General features: G+C 46.3%; 1 long non-coding RNA gene across 1 annotated transcript; it reads left to right on the top strand.

Annotated features, from left to right (window-relative positions):
• Positions 1 to 6,448: 6,448 nt before the first annotated feature.
• Positions 6,449 to 8,185, top strand: LOC144233603 (uncharacterized). Its single transcript, XR_013335712.1, has 2 exons — positions 6,449 to 6,972; positions 7,952 to 8,185. It is a non-coding gene; the product is annotated as an uncharacterized LOC144233603 (long non-coding RNA).
• The last annotated feature ends 1,068 nt before the right edge of the window (positions 8,186 to 9,253 follow it).

Raw genomic sequence — 9,253 nt, 5'->3', positions numbered from 1 at the left:
AATACTAAATGTCCCTTTACAGACAGATGTCCCTTAAAGACATTCACTGACCCCTGCGCCAACTCCCCATTCAGGGAAGCATACGCACCGCACCTTCTTAGTTCAGGGGGCTGGTTACCGCGTGCGGGCACAAAGAGATGAGCAAGAGAAGTGGCTGGCTTACAATCTGGAAACATTTGTGTGCTAGAATCCCACTGTTCGCCTTTCCCTCAAGATTATTTTCAAGAGCAGCTTTCCAGTAAGCCAGCAAGCCCGGTGGTCCCCCACGGATGCTGGTCAGGAGGCCAGACCACGCCTCATGGCATCCTCCAGAGGATCTCACGTGGGTCTTTCTGATGCAGGGGCCAAGGTGGTGCGGGGTGAGGAGCTTAAATCAGGAGATGAGTTCACATCAATTAAAGGGCCGGCCGAGAAGGCAGGGAATACTTGGACCGGACTGAACTCACCAGCAACTTTGTGGAAGAAAACGCCCTGTGCTGAGCCTTGCTGTGAGCACTGCTGCTCTCCAGGCACCCCCCATTCCCCCAGGGTGCTCGCAGAGATCTGACAGTCCACTGAAGGACATCAAAGCAACAGTACACATATACCCATTTGTACCCGGGCTGTTTGCATACTTTGACCCAAAACTGCTGGCCTTGGGCAGCGCTCCCCAGCCTGGGGGGTGAGCTGGAGAAGCTGCTGTGGCTGTGCCTGGCCCCCCTGGGCAGCTGGGCACTGGCTCACACCTAGTTGGCAAGCTCTAGATGGACAGATATTTAAAGTTGAAATATCAGTCCTGTGCATAGAATAGTTTTCCTTAGAAGCATGCGTCACTTAGCAAGAAACCCAGAAAAGCAAATGTATTTTCTAAGCTTTAAAAAAAAAAATCAGCTTTAGGATTTTGTGTGGTTATATGTGCAATGCAGCAAAACTACCTACATGTAAATTATTTAGTTATTTATTTCCACTTCAGTGTTTTCTTTTTTATGATGTTGCTTTTCTGGTTGAGTAATGAATGATGTGACCAACAAAGGAAAATTCTTTGTTCTGTCACTGGGTGGTATCTTACAGTTAGGAATTAGAGAAACTAAGGGAGATCTTTAAATGTTTTTTTTTTTAAATAATGCTTTTTATTCAAGGTAAGGATAATTCCCTTTGGGGTACTGTGGAGTCCGATCATTTTCCGTATTTGGCAGCCTCGTGTTGCCACCCTTGCACCCAGATGGGTGCTGAGAGCCAATAAGCTGAAAGCTCGTCTGCTGGCCCAGACTCTCTGTGAGCTTGCTTTCTTAGGACTGAAATGGATTCTTCTCTGATTTTGGAATCTTGTCACCTGTTAGAATGCTTAGTTGAGTTTGAATCTCAATTCGGTACAATAAATTGTCTGAATCTGACTGCACACCCTGCATTTGCTGTATTTACGTGCATATAATGAAGCACACCCGGTCTGTGTTCTGGAAGGAGGGTTCTCTGTATCTGGTGGCTCACAAGCCATATATTTCACAAGGAGAAATATTTACCAAGGTGTAACATCAACCTGTGCATCAGCCGTCAAGGCCATTCAGAGACAGCTGTTGGTAAGGTTAGCATTTTAAGATGCTAACTATAGGGGCACCTGGGTGTCTCCATCGTTTAGGCATCCCAACTCTTGATCTCAGCTCAGGTCTTGATCTCAGGGTTGTGAGTTCAAGCCCTGTGCTGGGCATGAAGCCTACTTTTAAAAAAAGATAAAATATTGGGGCGCCTGGGTGGCTTAGTCGGTTAAGCGTCCGACTTTCGCTTAGGTCATGATCTCGCGGTTTGTGGGTTCGAGCCCCGCATCGGGCTCTGTGCTGACTGCCAGCTCAGAGCCTGGAGCCTGTTTCAATCTGTGACTCCCTCTCTCTCTGACCCTCCCCTGCTCACACTGTCTCTCTCTCTCTCTCTCTCCTAGAAATAAAAACATAAAAAAAAGATAAAATATTAACTATAAATATAGATCAGAAAATTAAAATTAACGAACTTTTATGTATTTTTTTCTTATAAATAGTGAAATCAAATGCTAAGTTTATATTACACGATTCTGCAATTAGACTTAAGCTTAAAGGCATGGGCTTATTTCCAGAGAAATGTGAATCTCTGTATTTATGTTACTAATAACCATGAGAAAGTACAATTCTTTCAGCTATGTGAGACTGNAACCTGAGCTATAACCCAGAAGCAGATGTTAGAGACAGGTGGAGAGGGAAGGGTCCAGCTGTTAGCAAAAAGAAGAGCCTAAGAAACATGTCCGGAGAGGAGCGAGGGAGTAGCAGAGCACGAGGAGAATGCGGCATGAGCACAGAAGCATCCTACTTGGAAGGCACAAAGAATGGGATGGTGACGCTGAATGAGAACTTGCTTAAATAATTTCTGAGGTAGTGCAATAAATACAGGTCTTTGGGGCCTAAGGGTAAATAAAATATTTAAGGCCTCTAAAGATGTCTAAATTTTACTCCACTTGATTGAAGAGAAATAAGTACCTGTGTCCAACAGCTGCCCATGTCAACAGGGCTCAAAGGCAGCGGTTTGGGATTTTGTTTGTCATCTGTTTCCATTTGTCCCACGAATCTGGAATGCACAAGAGGCTCTTTTTTTTTTTTTTTTGCGATCCTGAAATGCTAATGGTTTGCACAGAGGGGTTCTGGCGCTCACACTGGTCTGGGAGCAGAGACTGAGCGTCAGTCATCTGAGTCAGACTCTCTTCTTACTGAAAGGTCGTCAGAGGACAAAGGAGTGCCCCTTCACCCTCGAGGCCCACGTGGCAGGTTCTGTGATTTGCCGGGAGCATCAGCGTGAAACCAAACACCTTGAGGTGTCCTCCCAGCCCCGCCTTGTCAGAGAGCCTGAGGCCTCAGCCTGCCTTGCTGAGGCGTTGCCAACAAGGTGTTGGTTCCTCCCGCCCAGCCCTGAGTAGAGTGGCCTCTTTCTATCAGTATATCCATTAAGGTCGACTAGGCCCAGCCTGGCGGAGACTGGAGCCCTTTGGCCTCCTCTCTTTGCCCTTCACCCTTGATCCTCTTAGGCAGGTGTATTACCTCTGGGCTCCAGACTTCACGGCCGCTTAAACGTTTCTGTCAACAGCCTGTTGTGTAGGAGACCCGAATAAGAGACCTAAACAAGAAAGCCCAGCCTTCAGAAGGATTTCTGCCCTGAGAAAAATGCTGAAAGACCCTCACAGAACGTAATAGGGATAGTCACAAAAGACAGGCATCTTGTCTAAATACATAAACTCAACTAAATGGAGGGAAAAGGACACACCTTTTTCTCTCCTAAAAAAAAGGAGAAGGGGAAGAGCTTGTCTGTGGCCCAGGTCATCAGTGTCCTCATTCCTGGTGTGGGACTTACTCTGTCACTGTAGGATGATTTCTAGAAAGTAACCAGGTCTGTTCTCACAGGTTTATAATTGGTAGGGTTTTGTAATTAAAATACATTTTGAAAGAGAGAGCATGGACACAGGCGGGAGGGGCAGAGAGAGAGGGAGAGAGAGAGAATCCCAAATGTCAGCACAGAACCCGATTTCGGGGTTCAATCCCATGAACCATGAGATCATGACCTTAGCTGAAAACAAGAGTTGGACACTTAACCTGACTGACCCACTGAGGCGCCCCTATAATTGGCAGTTTTGCCACCACCTTTCACCGTTTCTGGCCCCGCGGTAATCAGAATTTGAAGTGGGCAATTTGGAAAGATGAATCATACTCTTCTTACCTGTGATTTCATGGCTTCAACTCCAGGAACCACACCCCACACTTTGTCCTTAAATTCCATCTTTTCCACCTGGCATAAGTTTTTTTATTTAGACCTGAGATTCAATAAAACTGAGACACTTAAATGTGTCTTTTTTTTTTAAGTTTATTTATTTTGAGAGAGAGCAAGCGTGAGCGAGGAAGGAGCAGAGAGAGAGAGAGAATACCAAGCAGGCTTCTCACTGCACAGAGCCCCATGCGGGGCTTGATCCCATGAACCAGGGGATCATGACCTGAGCTGAAATCAAGAGTCAGACACTTAACAGACTGAGCCACCCAGGTACCCCAAGAGAGTTAAATGTTTAATGGGCTTCTACTTAGCCTTGTTAAATTGTTTTATTTTGGTCATGGGACCACAAGAGGATTTTCTGGAACTTCCCGGCCATTCTCCATTCTCTTCAAATAACATTCAAATTACCTTCCACCTTGTGTGGCCCTGTGGTCTGTAGTGTGTCTCTTCCACCCTGATGACCCTACTTGAACATGGACCATAATGTGTTTACTTCATGTATTTGTAGATTTCGAACTAATCCAATGAAGAAATATTTTGTGTATATTTCAGACTAATTCAATGAAGAAATACTTTGTGGCATATAGTTCTTCCTCAATATTTGTGGCATATAGTTCTTCCTCAGTATTTGTTCTAATCAAAACCTGGTTTCTTGGTCACGTTACCACTCTTAGGTTTCTATGGTTTGTGAAGCACATCTTTTTGCAAAGCTTTTGTTCTCAGTCTGCGTTCTTCTTTCAGGATGGCCGGGCTCTGCACAGTTTCAACCACATGCAGAGTGATGGGCAGGGTGAAATGGACAGGTTCCGCTTCCTCCCTCCCACCATGAAGTTTGCTAAGAGAGTGTTGCATTTTACGGCTATGTTTAGCAAAACTTAGGAAAACCAAATTTACTTAAAGTGGCTTCCTTTCTTCTTAACTCACTTGGTCCTGAAGGAAAGGAAAAAGAAACTCCAGAATCAGGTAGAAATGAATAGAAGCAGTTAGATGGATGTTTCCCAAAGCCCAGCATAGAGGAAGGTAACTTCTGTATATTGATCTTATTCTAAGCATAACTTGAAAATATTTTTTTACTCTAAATTATCTTTAAAGGCAAGTCACCTTTTTAACCCTCCCCTCCCCCTCAGAGTACCAAATGTAAGGGAGAAAGGATAGATTTAGAAACATCAGATTTCTGTTCAGCCGTCACAGTCAAAGCTAACAGATGGCAGAGTGAAAAGGTATTTTCAGTGACTAAAATCGACAAGGGGGTTAATATATATTTACAAGATTTCTTGCAAGTCAACAAGAAAAAAAGGAAGAAGAGCAATGGGCTGTGGGTCTTAATAAAACCTATTTTTAAAATTTTTTTAAATTTATTTTTGAGAGATAGAGACAGCACGAGCGGGGGTGGGAGGGGTGGGGGCAGAGAGAGAGACACACACACAGAATCTGAAGCAGGCTCCAGGTTCTGAGCTAGCTGTCAGCACAGAGCCCGATGCAGGGCTCGAACCTATGAACCGTGAGATCATGACCTGAGCGGAAGTCGGATGCTTAACAGACTGAGCCACCCAGGCGCCCCTTAATAGAACCTTCTTAACAGAAGGGCAGGTTGGGATGGTTAACAAGGAGAGATCAACAAAGGAGCCAGAGGAAATCAAATGAAAATCAAGAGCCCCTCAAATGCCAAACTTTAAGTGTCAGCAGGGATGTGGGGACTGTGACTTAGGTATTGCTGGTAGCAGGGTAAACCACTGCAGGCGCTCTAGAAAGCGAGCTGGAGGCACCCTAACGTTGGCGGTGTATATGTCCAAGTGCCAGTGCTCCCCAGGAAAATGTCCCCCTGGCACTGGGAGGGAGCTACAAATGGATGCTTTCGGTGGTGTCGCTCAAGCTGCTCTTGTTGGAGGCAGGCAAGGTCTTGGATAAGTGAAAGCGGCAGGTGCCTACTATGGAATCCTGTGCAGCTGTTAAAAACAATGAACTAGGGGCACCTGGGTGACTCAGTTGGTTAAGCTTCCGCCTCTTGATTTCAGATCAGGTCATGCTCCAGGGTTGTGGGATTGAGCCCCCATTGAGTCAAGAGTCGGATGCTCAACACGGAGCCCCTTGGGATTCTCTCTCTCCCTCTCCACCCCCCCCCAACTCACACTCTCTTTCTCTAAAAACCTAAACAGTGAACCAGAGGTTAAGTACAGCAACATGGAGGGGATCGTAAAAATAGTGTTGAGCACTTGACAAAGAAATGAAATTTGTAGCATAATGCCATTTATGTGACTATGGCACACAGTACTGTGTCGTGAGGGTACACCTATTGTGACTGTACAACACTGACATGGATGTTGTGAGGACACAGACTGGTTATGGAAGGAGGACAAAGAATAAAACCGGTCTCGGTTTTAGCTGACCAACCACACCTGTTTGCCCAGGTGGTTCCTGGAGCCACACCTCCCAGGAAAGCCTCAGATCAGGGCCAACACGGATGGTCACTTATCCTGCTCCCACACTGTCCTTCTGTTATGCCCGAATCGCGAGTCCCCAGAGACCTCCAAGGAGCCGGCACCGATGCAAGAACAAAAGGGTCTTTATTACAAGCTCGAGCAGGGGCTCACCCGTCTCCCGGCGCAGCAGCAACAAGGTGGAGCTCCGAACAGTGGCAAGCAGGGTTTGTATGGGGGAGGGGCGGGGGTGTTACCATGCACACATTGTACGTTTTGCATCATTACATAAGCACCAATCATAATTGTACAATGCCCATAGTAACAGCATAGTAACAGTTTTGACCATTCAGTATCTGTGAGGCGTCCGTTACATTTGGCGGGACCCAATCATGACCTTTGAGAGTCTTTTAAAATGACCAATTATGAGGTGGGCTCAGAGAATCTACGTGGGGCTTCTGCAAGCCTTGATTGATTGGCAAGTTTGTACAAAGTAACTACCTGCAGTTCCCAGCCCTGATTCGTCTCCAAGACTACAGGAATGTTACACATTTCTTTTGATTGGCAGATCCGAGGGCGGTCCGAGGGGAGCTTCAGCTGAGGCTTTTCCTGGAACTGGGACTACGTGCAGCCTGAGGTTGTTTCTAATGGGGGACTTAATTTCAGGCTCCTCACTTCAACATGGCGGCCTCAAAACAACTTTATCCAGATGAGGACTCTTGTTCCGTGCAATCCAACCAGTTGGCTCTCCATTTCACTGGGAAGAACCAAAATGTTCATAATGGCCTTAAGCTACACGGTATGCTTGCCCCAACCCCCCACCTCCCTGACCACTGTAAGTTCTCTCCCAGACTCCCCTCCAGCCTCACTGGCCTCAGGACTTCCCATGACTTGCTGCCCCGTGAAGGCCCACCTGGCCACCTACTTAAAACTGATACTTCTTCCCTCCCCCGCACTTTCCAGCCTCTTTACACTGCTTGTATTTACCCCCCATGATGCCACCTTCTAGCATACTCTACATTCATTATATGCATTGTGAACCTCTCCACTAGAGCGTAATCCACAGGGAAAGAGAGTTTTTGTGCTCATATTGGTGTTATATCCCTGGTGCTTGACATAGGGTCTGATACACAATAAAGGCTCAATAAATATTTGTGGAACGAAAGAAAAAAAGATCTTCGCGGGAAGGGGGAACTGTGGGCTGAGAACTGAGGCGTATACTAACCTCCACCTTCTGCCCCTAGGGTGTGAGGCAGGCAGCAGGTCTCAGACTCCTCCTTTATGGGAGGGAAAGAATGTGCTTCCTGTATGGAATCCTAAAAGCACAATAATGGTCTACAATGTGCCCGGCAGGCTGTTTAAACGCTATTAGTTGACGTAATCCTGAAGGCAACCTCATGAGGAGGTGCATTTATTATTCTCATTTTATAGGTGGAGAAACAGACAGGGAGAGGTTACATAACTTGCCCATGGCTACCCAGCTACCCAGCTCTTGGGGGGGGGGGCTGGGATTTGAAATCTGGCATAGGCTCCTGTCTACTCTCGAGTTCCACTGGCCAGGACGGCAGCCACTTCACCACGTGAACTGTGGCTGGGCTTCACTGAGAAGGTCTGGACGTGCAAAATATACACCGGATTTCAAAGACCTTAGCACAAAAAAAATAAAGTAAAAGGCCTCAGTCTGTTTATATGGACTACATAAGACATGATAATCGTTTGGCTATATTGAGTTAAATAAAATATTAGATTAATGCCACCTATTTTTACTTTTTTATTAGGGACGCCAGAAACTTAAATTGGACCAGCAGTAGCATCAGTATCACAGAGGCCCGATAGACGTGCCAAATCTCAGGGCTGGACTCAGACTTCCGGAACCAGATTCTTCATTTGACAAGGTCTCCGGGTCATTGGTAACGCACGTTGAAGGTTGAGAAGTGCTGCTCTAGACTAGGAGTCAGCACAGTTCCTCACCAAAAGGCCATATAGTAAATACTTAGGCTTCGCAGACCACAGGACCTGTGTCCAAAACTTACTTCACTCTGCTTCTGTAGTGGGAAATGTGTCACAGACCATACGTAAGTGAACAGGTGTGGATTTGCTCCAGTAACTTTCTTTCTTTACAAAACGGCAGTGGCAGGCCAATTCTTCCCATGGGCTGTAGTTTTCCAGCCCCTACTTTAGACCCTATGCTGTGCTCAGGCTAATATTAAGAAATCACATCCCGCCTTCAAGATCCCATTCTCTGCCTTTCACTTCCCTCCAGACTCTGCTTGAGAGTTACAGCCCCTGATTCGTGCTTCCTACCAGATACTACTTACATGCCCCACAGGATCCGACTATGAACATGAATATGAGGCCCCCCTGTCCCTCCTCTCTCTATGCACCACCTGGTAACTCAGACTAGAAACCTGGAAACATTCTACACAATTTCTTACCATGCACTGTCTCCATCTAATCAGTCACCAATCAAGTATCAGACCCACCATTTTTCTTGGAGAAGTTTCCAGGTGCAACCTCAGTCATCTCATCTGGATAGTTTCCCCCTAGAGCTGATGAGGGGCCTGAGTGGCAGGTCTGGGGCATCCCCTTGACCAGAGGCAGAGTCTGCCTGCGGACCAGCTGCAGAAAGACATGTCGCCCCCTGGTGGCTGCTCTAACTCCCACGTTCTCTCTGTGAGACCCTGGACTTCCCCACTGAAGAAGCTCTGTATCCTTTGCTACATAATCACCCCAAAGTACTCATTCTATCAGTGGAAATCCAGAAATGTGTGAATTGTACAAAGTGATAGAGATAATAAATATGAAGCTTTCCAGGTTCTTGCATTGACTCCACTGTGAATAGGGATCCAAAAGAGATGTGACCAGGTAGTTCCTGAGTTCCCCGGGGAGAACGCTGGGGAGCTTCTTTTTTTCTTTTTCTTTCTTTCTTTCTTTTTTTTTTTTTTAACTTGAGAAAGAGAGAACACGAGCAGGGGAGAAAGGCTGAGGGAGAAAGAAACAGAGAGAGAGAGTATTATAAGCAGATTCCACACTCCGTGCGGAGCTGAATGCAGGAATCAATTCCATGACCCTGGGATCAT

Source organism: Crocuta crocuta, unplaced genomic scaffold (genome assembly GCF_008692635.1).
Source record: "Crocuta crocuta isolate KB4526 unplaced genomic scaffold, BGI_CrCroc_1.0 scaffold225, whole genome shotgun sequence".
In the NCBI taxonomy this organism is placed as follows: Eukaryota; Metazoa; Chordata; class Mammalia; order Carnivora; family Hyaenidae; genus Crocuta; species Crocuta crocuta.
This window is presented reverse-complemented; position numbering and strand designations above follow the sequence as displayed.